General features: G+C 45.0%; 1 long non-coding RNA gene across 1 annotated transcript in view; it reads right to left on the reverse strand.

The window, feature by feature from the left end:
• The window catches only part of LOC134736545 (uncharacterized), a 44,984-nt gene extending 27,032 nt beyond the window's left edge, over nt 1-17,952 (reverse strand). The window contains exons 1-2 of the long non-coding RNA XR_010120640.1: nt 17,513-17,952; nt 6,962-7,132 (exon numbers count right to left, since the gene is read on the reverse strand). This is a non-coding gene — a long non-coding RNA (uncharacterized lncRNA). The remainder of the gene's footprint in view (nt 1-6,961; nt 7,133-17,512) is intronic.
• Nucleotides 17,953-18,626: the final 674 nt, after the last annotated feature.

The raw sequence follows: 18,626 nt of genomic DNA on the forward strand, positions 1-18,626 counted from the left end.
TACTCTCCACACCAACTCCCTGCTCCAGTCAGCAGGATTTCTTACCAAGCCACATCTCCCCTCCACCCTCCACCTACAGGCAAATGCCAGGCTCATTGCCAGCTCTTGGCCTCTGCTCCTTTACTCAGCCAGTATTTACCACCTTGCTACTATTGCCCAGGCCCGGTGAAGGCTGTTCACATATGTAAGACAGGCTCCCTGCTTCTCAAGAGCTTATTCCTCTAACAGGCAAGATAGGATAGCCAGGTAAATAATTTCCAGAGTATGACAGGTGTTCCAACAGGCGTAGGCAAGCTCCACGTCAGTGTCCAAGGAGAACTCTAGCCTGAGTGATACACCATCTTACCCCTTCTTAGGACTTTCATGTGGGCTGGCATCATCTCCCCGTTATATTGCACAGTTCAAGGGCAAGGACTCTGTCTCCCAGTTTCTTTGTTTGCCTCGCTATACCTAGCATGCTGGGAAATGACTAGACATGTATATTTTATCTAAACTTGTAGTATAATACACACATTTTATAAAGATTTGAGTTCAGTAGAGAAAACTTTGTCTTCTTTTTCTGGAGCCAGGGTCTCACTCTGTTGCCCAGGATACACAGCAGTCCTGCAACCATGGCTCACTGCAGCCTCACCCTCCTGTGCTCAAGCCATCCTCCTGTCTCAGCCTCCCGTGTAGGTGGGACTCCAGGCATGTGCCACCATGCCTGGAAAATTTGTAAAGTCTTTTCTAGAGAGGCTCTCTCACTGTGTTTCCCAGGCTGGTCTCAAATATCTAGCCTCAAGTGATTCTTCCACCTCAGCCTCCCAAAGTGTTGGGATTACAGACGTAGCCAGATAATTTCTTAAAGAGTAGTACAAATAATAAATAGAATAAAATTAATTTTTTAATAAAAATTTCAGTTTTTAATGGGAAAATATGGATTATATGTATCTAATAAAAATAATCTTCAATTGATAGGGTCCTAATTTTTAAAACATGACTATGTGCTTCATTCATTCATTCATTCATTCATGCTCTCAACAATTGTATACTGAAGACTCACTGTGATCTAAGTGCTGGTATTTTCTCTACAAGGAGAACAAAATGGCCAACTCTGAGGAGCTTCTGTTCTGAGAACTCTCCAAGAGGAACAAAATTCTGAACCTTGACCTCCGAGGGCTTCCTCATGTCCCAGAGCCACTGCATCACTAAGTTGGGGCCACCATGCACAGCAGATTATTCTAAGCATTTCCAAGCTATGAATATATATTTTGTCCTTTGTATTTTTTTCTCCCTTTACCTAAAAAAAAAATTGGTGTGCTCTGCAATGTGACTGCCCACTGGTCAGCTCCAGCATGGACCACAAACAGCAGGGGGCTTAGAGCACAAACTAAATGGGGTCCACCACACCCTGCTTTCATCTCCCAATATTTTTCATGACTTTTCCCAAAGAGATATAAGCATTAGTGGTTCTGAACTACTTATGCCCATAGCGTTTTATTACAGTTTGCCTATATAAAGAGTTTTTGTGGCCCATATAAGGCAGCGACCTCTTTGATAAGTGACATACAGCATTTCTATCCACCCAGATCCAGGGCTGACCTAGAACACAAAGAGAATTCACCAAAATTCTCTATTTTTCTTTCTGCCTTTCGAGAACTCATTTCTCTTACAAGAAAGAAAATTATCCATGGTTTCCACTTAAGCCAAACGGCCAGACAGCTTCCAGGAAAAATCTAGAGAAAGGAGGATGATTGGAGAGGCGGGGAGAGAGGACATATACCTCCTTCCTTCTTATCAAGTCCCAATATTCTGCTGCTCAAGAGAATATGGAATCTCAGAAGTACTTGATATGAAAATGACAAAATTCACTTATTGACAGCCGAGTAAAATTGTATCCTAACACAATCACAGAGAGTGCTGTTGTTACTTGAACAAAATAAAGCAACACAAAAACATTTGGCCAATGAGGTTCACAAGACGCAAGAGACTACAAGCCAGTGAGTGACAGGCATACGTTCCAGCCTTGCACTGTCACGGTACGGGATCAGATCTTCAGAGAAGTTTTGACAAAGGATTTCACTGCCCTCACAATACATTTTATGCCTCTCCTAAGAAACGCTTAATGTCTGCAATTATGTGTCAGCCACCCAAGAGCTTCAGAACGCTATGCAACCGCAGCATGCAAAAGCAAACCGGTCAGAAAAGAAAACTGGGACGTTACTGCACTCTGCTGGACACACAGGAGAAGGGCGATTCCTGCACTGTCTACCGCACCTGTGAAGAGTTCCCGGCATAGCTGCGTGCAGCTGGAGACACTTTACTCAATACAAGAGGTCTTGAGTGCACAAGGCCTCATCTGGGTCATGGACCCTGCATCACTCCTGTGACTGCTTAGATAAACTACATCTCACCAAGGATGAATCAAAGCAAGGAGTGATGTTGAAATATTTTAATTGTTCTCTTTCCGTAGCTGTTATATAATTAAGGAAACGCTTTTGTCAATGTGAAAAATGCCTATTAAGATTCATTCATAACAGTAAACAATTACCACTGTGATATGTAAAAAGAGATGGGGACACACGTATGAACAGGAAAGAGCTGTCCTGTCTCACAGGTCAGCGACGTCACACAGTCCAGTGAGGACACATATGTGTCTCTTGTTTGTAGATTTGTTTTGTTTTTGAAACCGATACCTCCTTTAAATGTTGTCTTGAAGTACACAATGCAATGGGGTTGACTTTGTTTGAAAATCACCTTGTATTTGGCAAATGCCCAGACAGGGACAGCAGCCTAGACACACAGAATGCAGCCATGTGAAGGCCATCCAAGTTCAAACACAAACCAAAAAATTAGTGTGTCCAGTTTCCAGTCGTAATAACTTTACCTTACAGACAAGCCGCTGATTCTCGGGACGTCTGCTTCCCTCCAAGTCCAGCTCATTTGGAAGGGAGGAAAACAACGTTTACCGAGCCCCTCTCTACCCCACGTGTCAGCCCATGTAGCCTCACAACTGCACCATGGGGTGCCCAGAATTACCGACATTTTACAGCTGAGATCATGCTCAGAAGACACACGCAGAAGAGGCAACTGGCAGTCACACATGGCCCATCATGTCTCAGGCTTGGAGACATAATCTTACCTGCACATCAGACTCCCTCGACAAGACCCTTCTAAGCTAGGTGGAAAAAGGTAAGTCAAGGAGAGAACACCCAGAGTCTTAGCCCTGATGCTGCACTGACATATCCATGGTCGGGGACACATCCTAACGCTTTCATGCCTCAGCAGCTACATCTGTACGAGGGGACACTCAGTCTCACACTCGCCTCACTTCATTGTCAGTCAAATGACTCATTCTTACCAGTGGGTTCTTGGTACTGAGAAGTATTTAAATTAGTCTTTTTTAAAAGTGGTTGCGTGAGCCAGGTACAGTGGCTCACACCTGTAATCCCAGCACTTTGGGAGGCAGAGGCAGGTGAATCACCTGAGGTCAGGAGTTCAAGACCAGGCTGGCCAACATGGTGAAACCCCATCTCTATTGAAAATACAAGTTAGCCAGGTGTGGTGGCAGGCCCCTGTAATCCCAGCTACTCGGGAGGCTGAGGCAGGAGAATCACTTAAACCCGGGAGGCGGAGGCTGCAGTGAGCTGAGATCGCGTCACCGCACTCCAGCCTGGGTGACTGAGAGAGACTCCGTCTCCAGAAATGATTATAATAAAGCAGTTGTGTAGACCAGAGTGAAGAGCTCTGACTCTAGAAGTCCACAAGGCTGGGTGCAAATCCAGGCACTGCCACTCGCCAGCTCCACAACCTGTGAAACTCCAAGCCCAAGTTCCCTGCCGTCACCCACAAGAGTAACCGACCTCCTGCAGTGTTGTTCTGTGAATCCCAGTACCCTGCCCCATGGCCAGTGCTCAACAAATGCTCATTCATTTCTCTCTCCGCAGTTACCTTCAAATGTGATGAGTTCTTTATGTAACTGGAGAATTTAAATCCATCTGGGGAAAGAAACTATATGATTCTTAGGGCCCTTCCAGTCCTGTACTTTTTAAACTATTACTATGCAAAGTTTTTCTAAGTACTTCTGTAATCCTCGCATGATTACAGAAGCCAGAAGCAGCTTAAAAGGTACCCAGTTCTGTTCTCCTACTTTAGAAATAAATTTTGACCTAATGGACTCACCCAAGAAGAAACCAAGACTAGAATGTAGCCCAGTGGGCTCCAAAAGACATGATAATGCTGCTTTAACCTACCCCAGCCAGAATCTTCTAGAGCACACACAGCTGCACCCTCTGAGCTATGTGGGGTTGGTAGGGTGAGCCTCACCTCAAATCCCAAACGGCAGGATGGAAAGCAGGTGTAGCTCCTGATTAGAGAGCTCTTGCAAACCAGCATCATGAGAGGGACTTTTTTTTTTAATCTAGGTAGAAATAAGCCTATAGTCTTAAACACATTTTTAAAAATATGCAGGATTTATCTTGTATTGGGAATGTGAATGGATTAGCAAAGGCTTCAGCTGAGCACAGGAATGTAAAACTAACCAACTAAATAAAACCAGAAGGTCTGAAGGAAAGGCAATTACCTTGGCAGAGCTGGGAATTGGAAGATGTTTAACTGCAGACATGCCCCACCCCTTGGCTTCCTGCGCTCTGCATCCCCCACCTTTCGGGGACATTTGAGGCAGTGCTCATCCAGTCATAGTGTAGGCCTTCTGCCTCATTTCATTCCTTCCTGAATTCATTATAGTATTAAACAGGCCTGCCTGCAACGTCGAAAGCGGTGTGACCACAGCTTAGTCCTTGCCCACATCCAGCATCCTCAGCATCCCGTCTCCTGGAATATATTACAAAGATACTTCACTCTCAACTTAGTTTGTCTTTCAGAAATGAATACAAATAGCACCTTGTTTGATGTAATCAGAATGGGCTGGAGCTTGAATCTGTCTCTTAGGTTTAACGACAGGCGACTTGTCATGTGTCACCGCTGTGGCTGCTTCCCAGCAGGGACCCCCACCCACCAGGTCTAATTTCACAGGTTTCCTAATTACTTCTTTGTGGTGTGTTTGTTTCCTTGGGTGATTAGTTTAGCAGAATCCCCGCCTGAAGAACGATTTTGGATGTGCTAGCACTGATGTATTCACTTGCCAATGCTCCCACAGCAGCACCAGGCATTTACATTCAAAAGCAGAAGTTATTACCATTTCATCTTTGGTGTCATGCATGCACATACATATAATTATGAATGAAGATAAGTAGACTTTTAAAAAATCTCTGACAATATTTTTGTAGCACTTGTGTTCATGTGCTGTCTGAACAAATATTAATATAACGCATGACTCTTTTTGGAGTATTGACTTGTCAATATAGCATTGCACAAATCCAGAATTTTAAATACTAATGAAACAAATGTTAAGAAGAAATATTCTACCATAGAGAATCATATATAAATACAAATCTCAGCTTTCCTTTTATCTACCTGGTTTAACATATATATTAGGCATATCGTCTGTTAAATTGTAAAACCAGAAGTCAATTCTACTGGAGAAGTTCATAAACACACAGGCAACCTTCCTGCATGACTTATAGCTTAATGGCATATGCATTTGTGTATTTATCTGCATTAGACAAAGATTAATTTTCAAGTCTCCATTAATCCCTAGAAGCAGAAAAATATAGATGTGTCAACCCAAGACTTTTACACAAAGAGACTCACAGTGCCCTGCTAGTTTCAAAATCTAGTTGAAAGACCACCTTAGAGAGGAGGCCCCTTTAATAAAACAGTCACTCAGCCCTTTGGATGGGCTCCCAGGGAAGGTCTCTCAAGCCTCACATTTCACAGCATAGCAAACTTGCTAAATTGGAATACATTTACATCTGTATCTTCTCTTGGTAAGATGGAAAGCCTGGGAAATGGTCTTTTGACTAGCCTCCAGTAGGAAGAAAGCTAGCTTTTCTCCTTCACTTATTTTTAAACCTATTAAACTTCAATGTGTAGTAGAAATATGGAAATAGTCTGGAAAATAAATTACAAGAAGCAGAACTGATGAATCATTTCAACATACTTACCTGAAGAGTATGAATTTTCTCACTCTTAAAAATAGATTGGATGGGCCAGGCACAGTAGCTCACATCTGTAATCCCAGCACTTTGGGAGGCCAAGGCAGGCAGATCATCTGAGGTCAGGAGTTCGAGACCAGCCTGGCCAACATGGCAAAACCCCATCTCTACTACTAAAAATACAATAATTAGCTGAGCATGGTGGTGCATGCCTGTAGCCCCAGCTACTGGGGAGGATGAGGCAGGAGAATCACTTGAACCTGGGAGGCAGAGATTGCAGTGAGCCGAGATCACACCACTGCACTCTAGCCTGGGTGACAGAGCAAGACTCTGTCTCAAAAAAAAAAAAAAAAAAAAAAAAAACAACACAACAGGATGGATGAGCAAGGCATGCTCTTTAGGACGGGTTACACTCCTCTGCAGTGCCTGCAACTCAGGGGCAGCAAGGATGGGCAGGGACGCCTTGGGTCACATAGCAAGGGCCCCACTCTCTACCTCCTGGGGGAGAGAGAAAACCTGACGATGACCTAAAGCATGAGCCAGTTATTTCCCTGCAAACTCTAGGTTCTTTGTCTGAAATAGCAGTATATGCCATGTTGACTAACTGATAAATAATTTTACATGATCTTAAATTATAATTGGAGAGGGGTGTATTTCAGTTGTAAATAGAGATTTTTAACTATCAATCACCACTTATTCTCAACCCCAGTTTTACTTCTCAGGTGCCTCATGAAATTTCTTGGTGTATTACTCATGAAAAACCATGTTTTCATGTGAGAGCAAATTAACTCCCCATGAAGGAAAAGTCAGGAAAACACGGCTTTTCATGGCTTAAGACAATAAAGATGTATTTCTTGCTCAATCAGTCGGGTCAGTAGGGTTCAGCTCCACCTGGTTATTCAGGAACCCAAGTGATAGACACTGACCTCTCAGCAAGTGGCTCCATTGCCAAGGCAGCAGAACAGCAGAAGTGCAGAACTTCGCCGGGTGCAGTGGCTCACGCCTGGAATCCCAGCACTTTGGGAGGCCGAGATGGGTGGATCACTAGGTCAGGAGATCGAGACCATCCTGGATAACATGGTGAAATCCCGTCTCTACTGAAAATACAAAAAAAATTAGCTGTGCGTGGCGGCGGGCACCTGTACTCCCACCTACTGGGGAGGCTGAGGCAAGAGAATGGCATGAACCCGGGAGGCGGAGCTTGCAGTGAGCCAAGATGGTGCCACTGCACTCCAGCCTGGGCGACAGCGAGACTCCGTCTCAAAAAAAAAAAAAAAAAAGAAAGAAAGAAAAAAGAGTGCAGAACTTCCAGCTGCTGTTCTATGCTTTACCCCAGAGCTCGCACAAATCACACATTCTGCCTCAGCCCCTACAAATGGCTCCTGTCTGACTAGACACAAGCTGTGGCATGTGGGTGAGCACACGGGTATTCAGAGAGCATTAACTGTCTCTGAAACATCTGGAATCCTTTTTCAGAAGGTCAGAAATCCTCACACTGCACTCACTCAAAGTCTGGCTCCAGTTTTAGAGAGAAGATGTACCGTAAGAACCTTGCTCCTCCTACCTACTTCCTGGCTTTAGAATTGAAAGGAATTCATCAAATGTTCTTGTTTTTAAAGAAAAATAGAAGGTAATATTTGATTTCTCATTAAAGAGACATTGATGAGGATAGAACGAGCTCTTGCCTTAGAATAAACAGAACGATCTGACCCTAGCTCTAACGTTTATTGGCCATGATACTGAACCTTTCTGTACTTTGGGATTTTTTTTAGATATTAATGAAAAATCAGCTTGTTATGAAAATTTTCCTAACTAAATTATAATCTCCTTGAAAGCAGAATCCTCAGCCTAATGCATCTCAAGACCTCCTGAAACACCTAGCATGGCCTCCTTCATGAGCTGAGCTGATTTACAGCTGCATTAGGAATCCTTTCTCCTGCTGGGTATAGCACGTATTTGTTCTCATCAGGGAGAAGAGACAGCATCTGTCCGGCGCTGACTCATATCAAACTGCAGGTTGTAATCATAGTTTTCGACATTTGAGCTTTAGTATTTCTGATTCTGTCAAGTGGCTTCTGTATCAAACAAACTCTCGCCTAGATTAGGGCATGAGGCTTTCATTAGCATGTTGGTCTGAAAGCTCTCCCACATTAACGCTCTCACAGGATCACTTTGACTGGTGTATTTGATCTTTGGCTTCTTAAAAAGGAGATAAAATGTTCCATTCATTGTACTTCACACACTATCTCTAAAAATGTAAACCAAGTCTTATTTTCTTATCTGATCACACCCAACTTTCTTCACTTGGTTTTGAGCCATTATTTAATCTGTCCATTCCCTATTTCTCTATCTCCATGTGGTCCAAAGCTTGCAAACACCTGTATGAAGGGGTAACATGGTTTGGATTAAACATGCTTGTCCTCTCAAGGAAATAATAACTTTTAGAAGTTGTGAAGGTTTTGCAACACTGCCCACATTGCCCTAACATGTATTGTCATTTTTTCCATCGAGAGGTGGGATCTGTTCCGCTGCCACGACCATCCTGCACAACTTGACTCTGGAAAGGATTGTGACTGCTTAGACCCATGCATATGGCAGATGTGACCTGAGTGACTCCCAAGCTGGGTAATAAAAGAGGATCTGTCTTTTGCTTGTACCCTGGAACATTCATGCTTGGTGTCATAAGCCACCATACAGGAAAGACTATTGCTCCAAAGGCACCAAGCTGTGAGGAAACCAAGCCACACGGAAAGGCCACATGTGGGCCCTCCTGGCAGCAGACCTAGTCTTTGCATCATTCCAACCCAGACCTGGGAGTAAGTGAGACCATTCTATCCAACTATCAGGTCTTTCCAGCTAATGACCCAGATATCACGGATTAGAGATAAGCCGTCATCCCTGTGTCCCTTCTGAATGCTAGAATTACAAAATCAATGAAGATAACAAAATGATTGTTCTACACTTTGAAGTTTTAGGGACATTTATTGCAAAGCAAAGTAACTGAAACAGAAATCCATGCCTGTAGGGCCTGTATTGATTTGCTGGGGCTACTGTGGAAAAGTACCACAACTGGGCAGCTTACACAACACGAATATACTGTCTCACAGGTCTGAGGCCAGAAGTCCAAAATCGAGGTGTTGACAGGGTTGGTTCCTTCCAAGTGCTGTGAAGAGAAGACCTGTTTCAGGCCTCTCTCCTCAGCTCACAGCTGTCCGTCTTCTCCCTGTGTGTTTACAACACCTTCGATCTGTATCTGCCTGCATCTACATTTTTCCTTATTTCTCTGTCTCCAAATGCAGTCACATTTCGAGCTACTGGTGGTTAAGATTTCAAGATGTGAGTTATTGGAGAGCACAATTCAACTTGAACAGGTCCCAAAGCAACTTTCATATGGTGTTGTGGTGTCTCTGGTACCATGAAAGAAATTGCTTAAAATGATTGCATGATTTTCGGGCCAAGTTCTATCTTTTGAGTGTACACAGATACGTATATATATTTACGACATATGTGTATACATGTACATGTGTGTATACCTTAAAGATTTTGTGTCTATTCTTCTCCTAGGAGCAGTGATGCAAAAGAATCACCCTGGATCTAGGGCGGATGAGTTCACTGTGGGCTACTCTCCACAGATTTGGGAACAGGGAAAGTCAGAGCTAAGGAACTTAGATTCAAGAGTGCCTAACACCAAGCTAGCCCCTATTCTGCAGCCATTTTGGAGGAGGTTTGGCCCCTGTTCCCTTGCAATGGAGAGTCAAATTCTGTAATGCTCAGATCACCTCATGAGAGGCTGTGGAAGTAAGTAAGATTTAGGAGAGTGTCAGACTCACCTGAGCAGAGTCAGTCCCAGAAGACTTAATAATAAAGCAAAGTTTTCTCCTCAGGGAGAAAAACGAGGAAGAATGAAGAGATCCCTGCAGAAATTCCATCAGTCAGCACCCCTCCTTGAAGCAGCAGCTGGGAACAGCACTCTGCAGGCTGGTGGTCATGACAGAGAAGCCCTCTCAGATGTAGCCAAGTAGACATCTGTTATCAACGCATTTGCAGGATTTTAGGGGCTATAAATTTCAAGAGGCACCTTCCATAGGATGATGAGAGCAAAATGGGCCCCTGGGGCCAAGAAATTCTGTGGACTGGGGAGTGGGCTGACTGTAACAAGAACAGCAAGACTTGTGAGAAAGGAACTTGGACTAGAACCCTGAGTGGACGACGTGAGAACGAGACTCCTGACCACACCTTCTGCCACAGCTAGTCTGGTTTCCCCTCACAGTTGTGGCAACCTGACCTCCCCGCAGGCTCATCTCCAGTCTGGTCTTTCCTAGACTTAATGCTGAATTTAGATAGAAAGTATTGAAGAAGGCTTCGGCCAATATCCTTGGGTTGAGCAGCACTGCCTCGTATTGTCCAGCATGGATATGGTGCCGTAGGTTTCACAGCTGGGCTTATTCTTCATTCCCAAGATTTATTATTGAGCTTTCACATCAGTTGTGCTACCCAGAGTCCAAGTCTCTCATTTGGAAACATGTCTCTCTCCTTTAGCCTGAAGTCCTGTCTCTCAGAGCTTGGGTACCAGCCCCTGACCACCCTGGGTGCCAAAACCCTAAGAAGCGCTGCAAGCCCCCGGCCTGGATGTATTTCTCGAGAGCCCTTGCTGGGCTTCAATCCTCCTCCATGTCACCTCCATTACTCTGGCAAAACACCTTCCACTCAGCCACCTCCCACCTAACTCACTGTTCTTGCTCCTTGTCTTCCAGACACTGGATTCTTCCTGTCAGCCCAGACTCTCGACGTGAACATATAACCAGTATCTGCCCCATCCTTATAAGGGGATTTCTCTGTGTTTTAACAGACTCTTGATGTGAACATATAACCAGTATCTGCCCCATCCTTGTAAGGGGATTTGTCTGTTTTAAAATGTAGGCTTTATGATTATTCAGATGTGGTGAGGCCAGCAGGTCAGAAGACAATACGATTGAAAAGATGATTTGTTACTCACAGTTCCCAGGACAAGTGGGCTGTGCACACCAGAGGCCCACATGGAAAAGCACTGGGGTCACTCAGGAGGCAGAGGGAGTGACAGGAAGACACAGGCAAGAGTCTTCATTACAGTTCCCACAGGAAGGTACATGAGGCAGGATAATCAGGTTTAGGATTGGCTAGTTTGATTAATCTTGATGGCCCCTGGGGCTGTCTCTAGTTGTCCAGGACCTGGCCTTGAGTGATCAAGGCAGCAGAACAGTGGCCCTGAGTCTGAGAGCTCCTAAAGAAGTGGGTTGGGGGTATGGCTCTGGGTTGGTTTGTACTTGAAAGACACACTTGAAGGTGAACCCTTTATTATCTCTAGGAATTGGCTAACGCTGGGAGCGGCAGGCAAGACCGCAGAGGTCAAAGCATCAGAAAGAAAGACCTGGTTAATACAGCCTCCAAAAGTCTGAGCCATGTCCTGCCGTGGTGAACTAGGTATACCCTGTACCATCCCAAGAAATTGTTCCTTCTGTCTTATCTGGAATAAAGGCACTAGTGCACCTCTGTAAGGAAGGGCACCAGCAAGTCTATGTATGGGTCCTGATGAGGCAGGTCTGATATTGGCCCAAAAGCCCAGGTGAGGGTTTAGGCAACAAACCCATCAGAAGTGTGCGTTTATTGCCTGTGTTTTGCCACTGGAGTTATACTAATTCCTGTCGCTTTCAGTAGCTGTGCTAGCTAGGCTGGTCTCCATGTGCCAGAAGCCTATCCTAATCACTGCTAAATCCAGGCACTTCACTTCTACCTTTTCCTCTTCTAGAATTCTTTCCTGTCTTCTCTCTGCCTATCCAAAAGCTACTATTTTTTTAAAATTGGGGTTTCAGAAGAAAAAACAAAAATTAAATTCTAATGGCTCATAGCCCTTCTATGAGCTGAGAACTACATGAAGGTCTTCATATATTATTTCCTTTAGTTCCGTTGGCAAGCCTGAAGGTCGAATATCATCGGCACTTTATCCACTAGGACACAGAGGTGTGAAGCCATTTAACTGACATGCTACACCAGGCAAGAGGCAAAGCTGGGAGTTGGCATCTGCTGAGTCTGACAGCAAGGCCCCTGCCCTTTGCATTCAGCAATGCAGACTCCAAGCCTCAACTTCTCCTGGCAGCTGACCTCGGTCGTCACTCACTTCCTTCCTGGAAATCATTCAACTGTTCCTGGCAGGTCACAGATTTCAGATTTTAACTATGGATTTACTAGAAACTATTTGCCATTCAGGCCACAAGCTCTTAGGAAGTAGGAATAATGTCCAACATGACTTCTGTTTCCCACGAAGTATCTTAGTGGTTCTTCCTAGATGACTAAATGATTGACTTTTACATCTGGGACAGTCCAGTTACAATAGTCGCACTATTTTCCTTCCATTAAATGGGCAAATTGAAGACCATAAATTAAGAGATAAAAACAAACTAACCGTTCCGATTTCCGATCTGTGATGTTCAGATCTAGAAAAAGCATTGCTCCGGGATCAAAACTAGAGCTGAAGAGGAGAAACACTCATGAAGGTCATGCCTCTGTGAACCAAGGACGCAGGTGGAGACCGAGGCTGGGTCAGAACAGCAGAGGATGTGTCCAGCATGGTTCCCTGCACTAACAAGCTTCAAGCGCGAGTAGCAAGGTGCCACGGAGCACTGCGGGGAGCAAGGTGCAACACGGCGGGGAGCAAGGTGCAACACTGCGGGGAGCAAGGTGCAACACTGCGGGGAGCAAGGTGCAACACTGCGGGGAGCAAGGTGCCACGGGGCACTGCGAGCGAGCTATGAGACCGGCGCTCTCCATCGCACAGCACAGAGGGAAGGCCCAAAGCTGAGAGTGGAGCAGAGTTTGAGAAACACTTCGGGGAACTGTCCCCACATCAAACACACAGGATTGCTAGAGGAATCTGAAGACTGTGTATCATGGAGGATAATTACAGGAACCACAAATCTCAAACCCCTCCCAACTCCTCACTAGATGAACACAAATGCCCACACTAAAGGCCTAGCAGATCACCCACTTCCACACACAAAATCTATCTACCTCAGTCTCTACTGTCCTGAACAAGATGTCTGACTTTCCAACAAAAAATTACGAGGCATGTGAAAAGACAGAAAAAAACAATGCGCTGCCAAGAAACAAAGAAATCTGCAGCCAGGTGCCGCGGCTCACGCCTGTAATCCCAGCACTTCGGGAGGCTGAGGTGGGCAGATCACCTGAGATCAGGAGTTTGGGACCACCCTGGCTAACATGGTGAAACCCCGTCTCTACTAAAAATACTACAAAATTAGCTGTGCGTGGTGGTGCATGCCTGTAATCCCAGCAACTTGGGAGGCTGAGGCAGGAGAATCGCTTGAATCCAGGAGGTAGAAGTTGCACTGTGCCTGGAATTGGTGGGTTCTTGGTCTCGCTGACTTCAAGAATGAAGCTGCGGAACCGAGGACCCTCACGGTGAGTGTACAGTTCTTAAAGATGCTGTGTCGGGAGTTTGTTCCTTCGGATGTTCAGATGTGTCCGGAGTTTCTTCCTGCTGGTGGGTTCATGGTCTGGCTGACTTCAGGAGTGAAGCTGCAAACCTTCGCGGTGACTGTTACAGCTCTTAAAGGCGGCGTGTCTGGAGTTGTTTGTTCCTTCCGGTGGGTTCGTGGTCTCGCTGACTTCAAGAATGAAGCTGCAGACCTTTGCAGGAAGTGTTACAGCTCAAAAAGGCGGCACGGACCCCAAGAGTGAGCAGCAGCAAGATTTATTGCTAATAGCAAAAGAACAAAGCTTCCACGGCCTGGAAGGGGACCCGAGCGGGTTGCCACTGCTGGCTCCGGTGTCCTATTTCCTTCCCTTATCTGGCCCCACCCACATCCTACTGATTGGTCCATTTTACAGAGAGCTGATTGGTCCATTTTACAGAGAGCTGATTGGTCCGTTTTACAGAGAGCTGATTGGTCCGTTTTGACAGAGCGCTGATTGGTGCTTTGACAAAAATTTAGCTAGACACAAGTTCTCCAAGTCCCCACCAGATGAGCTAGACACAGAGTGCTGATTGCTGCCCTTACAATCCTTTAGCTAAACAGAAAAGTTCTCCGAGTTCCCACCCGACCCGGAAGCCCAGCTGGCTTCACCTCTCAATGGCACTCGCCGTGGGACTTTGCGCACCTAGCCCGGGCACTCCTGCAGCCCAGAGGGAGCTCGTCCCCGATCAAGCCTGATCAAGCACAGCAGGTGCCGGCCGGCCTCGCGGAGTGCAGGACCCGTAGAGCCTGCGCCCACCCGGAACCTGTGCCCCTCGCTGGCCCGCCACCTCCCCGCGAGCAGAGGGAGCCGGCTCCGGCCTCAGCCAGCCCCAGAGAGGGGCCCCACAGCGCAGAGGCCGGCTGAAGGGCCCCTGGAGCGCGGCCAGAGCGGACACTGAGGCCGAGGAGGCGCCGAGAGCGAGCAAGGGCTGCTAGCACGTTGTCACCTCTCAGCACCATCGCACTCCGGTTTGGGAGACAGGGCGAAACTCCATCTCAAAAAAAAAAAAAAAAAAAAGGGAATCTGCATAACTAGACTCAGGTGCGACACAGATGTTGGAGCTATCTGATAAAGACCTTAAAATAATTATGATTAATAAGTTAAAGCCTTCGATAAAGAGGTGGATGTTTAAGATCAGACAGATTATTTCAGCGTAGAGATGGAAACCGTAACAAATGATGTAGTTCAAGTCCCAGAAATAGCAGGCAGTAATAGAGATGAAAGCATCTTCTATAGCCCCATTGGAAGACTGAACATAACCCAGAAAAGAATCAGTGAACTTAAAAGACAGGTCCATAGAAAGTACCTAGGCTAAGACACAAATAAAAAGGACTGTACAGCAGCAGACACAGAATGATGCACCCAAGCACCTGAGAGAATATCAAATGATCTAACACACGTATACATGGAATCTCTAAAAAGAGAGAGGAGAACAGGACAAAAGAAATAATAGCCAGGAGGGTCACAAACTTAATGACAGACAACAAATCTCTGAGCCAAATAGCTCAGAGAATACCACACAGGAGTAAGTACCAACGCACACACACAGAGACACACACATGCATACACACACACACACACAGAGACACATACATGCATACTTACACAGACACACACATACAGACACACACGTATACACACCATACACACAGACACACACGCACACACATACACACACACGAGCGCATGCGCATGCATGAATGCCTATATATTTTGTATTCAAACTGAAAACAAAACACAAATAGGAAATCCTGAAGTCAGCCAATTAAACACACATTTCTGTTGCGAGCCAGCTTTCCACAGCTCTCTCATGTTTCCGAATATCTTACAAAGTGTGTCACTGATTGCTTGTTGTCATTTGTTTGTTGTCTCCTGTCTTCTACCAGCTTCTATGAAACTATGGCAAGTTAAATTTTTAGCTTAAAAGTAGAATAAAAGTTCAGACACTTTATAGTTCTTACAAATTGTATAACAAGGAGCACAGAAAAATTACAGTAAATCTTACATCAGAAATCATGCAATACAGAATGCAATGGAGTGACATCTTGAAAGTGCTGAAAGAAAAAAAAAATCAACTCAGTGTTTTATTCCCTGTGAGAAAATGAAGGAGAAATAAAGACTTTCTCAGACAAATAAAAATGGAGAGAAATCATTGCCAACAGACCTACATGTAAGAAATGTTAAAGGGAGTTCTCTGGGAGGAAGAAATATGACACCAGAGAGCAACTTGGATTTATACAAAGCAATGAACAGTGTTAGAAACAGAATAAATGAATATTGGATCCCTAGGACATCAATAGCTGTCCCAACCATCCCTAAGTTTGGTCACTTGATAGCCAGTCCCCCGGGTGGTATTGAGGGGAGAGGAACAGTCCTACCACCAGGTTGAGGAACCAAGACAGTGCACTAATAGTATTGAGGCCAACTGCCTCATACAGTTTTAAATGCCTTGACAATAAATAGCACAAAGAATATTCAGAGTTGAAGTAATTCAAATGCGGACATGTTTCTGAGGGCATCAATTCTTGGGGTTACAGCTACTGCAAAAGTTATCCAGACTCTACCTAGAGAGGTGAGCAACGTTCCTTTGGCTGAAATGAATGGAATAGGAGAAAAATGGAAAAGAAAATTCTACGAAAGGGACAATTTAGGGAACCTCCAACACTCTATAGAAATGAAAAATCACAATGGGAGGTGTTTTGCTTTGTTAGTTTGTATAGGTGGCAGCAAACTTAGGGTTTTTTTTCTGTTCACTTGGACCACGGACCATTCGGACTATGCCGATGTCTGGGAAGCATGATTGGACAACAAGCCATTACCAGGGTTCAGCAATATCCAGCTGTCTTCTTCTTTCTGGGCAGATGGGAGACTATGCTTCCTAGACGCTTGCAGTTAGGCAGAGCCATATAACAACTTCTGGCCCAGGAAACGGGAGCAGAAGCGATATGTGTCACTTTCAGGCCAAAGCCACGAAAACTCTCTCCACAGCATCTGAGCTTCTCATTCTCTTTGTCAAAGAACCGGGTCTGGTGTGGGGTTGGTAGAGCAACAGGCGAAAGCTGTATGAATTGCTAGATCATTGCATGGAGGACAGCTGCCCTGGAGAGCTGCCTGGACCCACAGAGGATTCCTATACATTTTTTTCACATTAAGCCACTGGGGAAAAAAAATACCATAGGAAATTAACAATTTTCAAAACTGTTCTTTTACCTAAAGCTCTTTTCATATCTTCAGAATATTTTCTTAGACATAACAGAAAAGAAAATTAGAAGGCAAGAATAAAAAAAACTTCAAGAGGGAAAATATTTTTTTAAATTTTCATTCAGTTTTTTTTTTTTACTTTTAATATATCAGCAAGCATAAGCTATCTTTGGTTTCGATGCAACTGGCATTGATCATGTTCGTGAATATAGCTAGGATACCAGGGCCGAACCGTGTGTTCTCACTTGTTTTCCTGTCTCAGAACAACATGATACTGAAAAGCAGAGTCCCTCGTGTGATGAAAATGTCGGCCGGGCGCGGTGGCTCACGCTTGTAATCCCAGCACTTTGGGAGGCCGAGGCGGGCGGATCACGAGGTCAGGAGATCGAGACCACAGTGAAACCCCGTCTCCACTAAAAAAAAATACAAAAAATTAGCCGGGCGTCGTGGCGGGCGCCTGTAGTCCCAGCTACTCGGAGAGGCTGAGGCAGGAGAATGGCGTGAACCCAGGAGGCGGAGCTTGCAGTGAGCCGAGATTGCGCCACTGCACTCCAGCCTGGGCGACAGAGCAAGACTCCGTCTCAAAAAAAAAAAAAAAAAAAAAAAAAAAAAAAAAAAAAAAAAAAAAAAAAAAGAAAATGTCTCCAGTTCGCAATCAGTTGAAAATGCAGTGGGCCCACAGCCAGAAAGCGTTCCTGTGCCGGATCTTTTTTTCAGCACCCTAAATTAACCAGCTGGAATTCCCTTTTAAGTGCCAACCTACTCACTTTTTCAGAATGCAGAATTTTTCTTTTAATGGGAGATCTGTCTCTCATCATAAAGATGGAACCGTGTATTCTTGATGTCTCTCAAAAGCAGGCTTTTTTATACAGTAATTTCAGAAGAGGGTAAAGACAGACGCCAGAGCACTGGTTTGAGACAGGGATGTAGCCGCTGTGCAGAGACTCTGGTAGAGCACCCGCTATCGTGGAGTGAAACCCTCAGCACAGTATCCAGGCCTGCCTTGTGCAGAACAGGTCAAGAGAAAAGAGGCTATTGTAAATAAATATTTAAATTAAATATATTGATGAGGAAGAGCTCCATGATGTAGGAGCAGAAGAATTGATGGAATATTTCAAAACTGAAGCTGGGCCTACTCTTCCAGTGTTCCAAACCGAAGCTGGGCGTATTCTTCCGGTGTTCAAACTGAAGCTGGGCGTATTCTTCCGGTGTTCCAAACGGAAGCTGGGCCTACTCTTCCAGTGTTCCAAACCGAAGCTGGGCGTATTCTTCCGGTGTTCCAAACGGAAGCTGGGCCTACTCTTCCAGTGTTCCAAACCGAAGCTGGGCGTATTCTTCCGGTGTTCCAAACCCAAGCTGGGCCTACTCTTCCAGTGTTCCAAACCGAAGCTGGGCGTATTCTTCCAGTGTTCCAAACCGAAGCTGGGCGTATTCTTCCGGTGTTCCAAACCGAAGCTGGGCGTATTCTTCCGGTGTTTCTCAAATTCTTGTTTGGGAAACTATAACGCGCTGCTCAAAGATCATCTTAATTCTGAAATACCCAAAATCAAAACGCAAGACAGTGACGGCTATAAAACTCTCACCTTATAAAGATCAATTGATGCAAAAGAGGCTGTCCATTTATCTATTCAAAACACATTACTTGCACATCTGTTAGACGCCAGGTCATGGACTCACCTACCTCATTTATGCAGTGCATGGTATCTTGAGATACTAATACTTTGTCCTCCCTGGATTTTTTCTTCTCCCCAGTGTAGCAGAGTGGGGCATGGGCTATAGAGTCAGCCCGCTATGGTGTGTTCTACCACTATACCCTCTCCAGCTATTTCACCTGAACGTTACTTAATCTCTTCCTGCTTGAATTTCCTCATCTATAAAATG

This window comes from Symphalangus syndactylus, chromosome 4 (assembly GCF_028878055.3).
Source record: "Symphalangus syndactylus isolate Jambi chromosome 4, NHGRI_mSymSyn1-v2.1_pri, whole genome shotgun sequence".
In the NCBI taxonomy this organism is placed as follows: Eukaryota; Metazoa; Chordata; class Mammalia; order Primates; family Hylobatidae; genus Symphalangus; species Symphalangus syndactylus.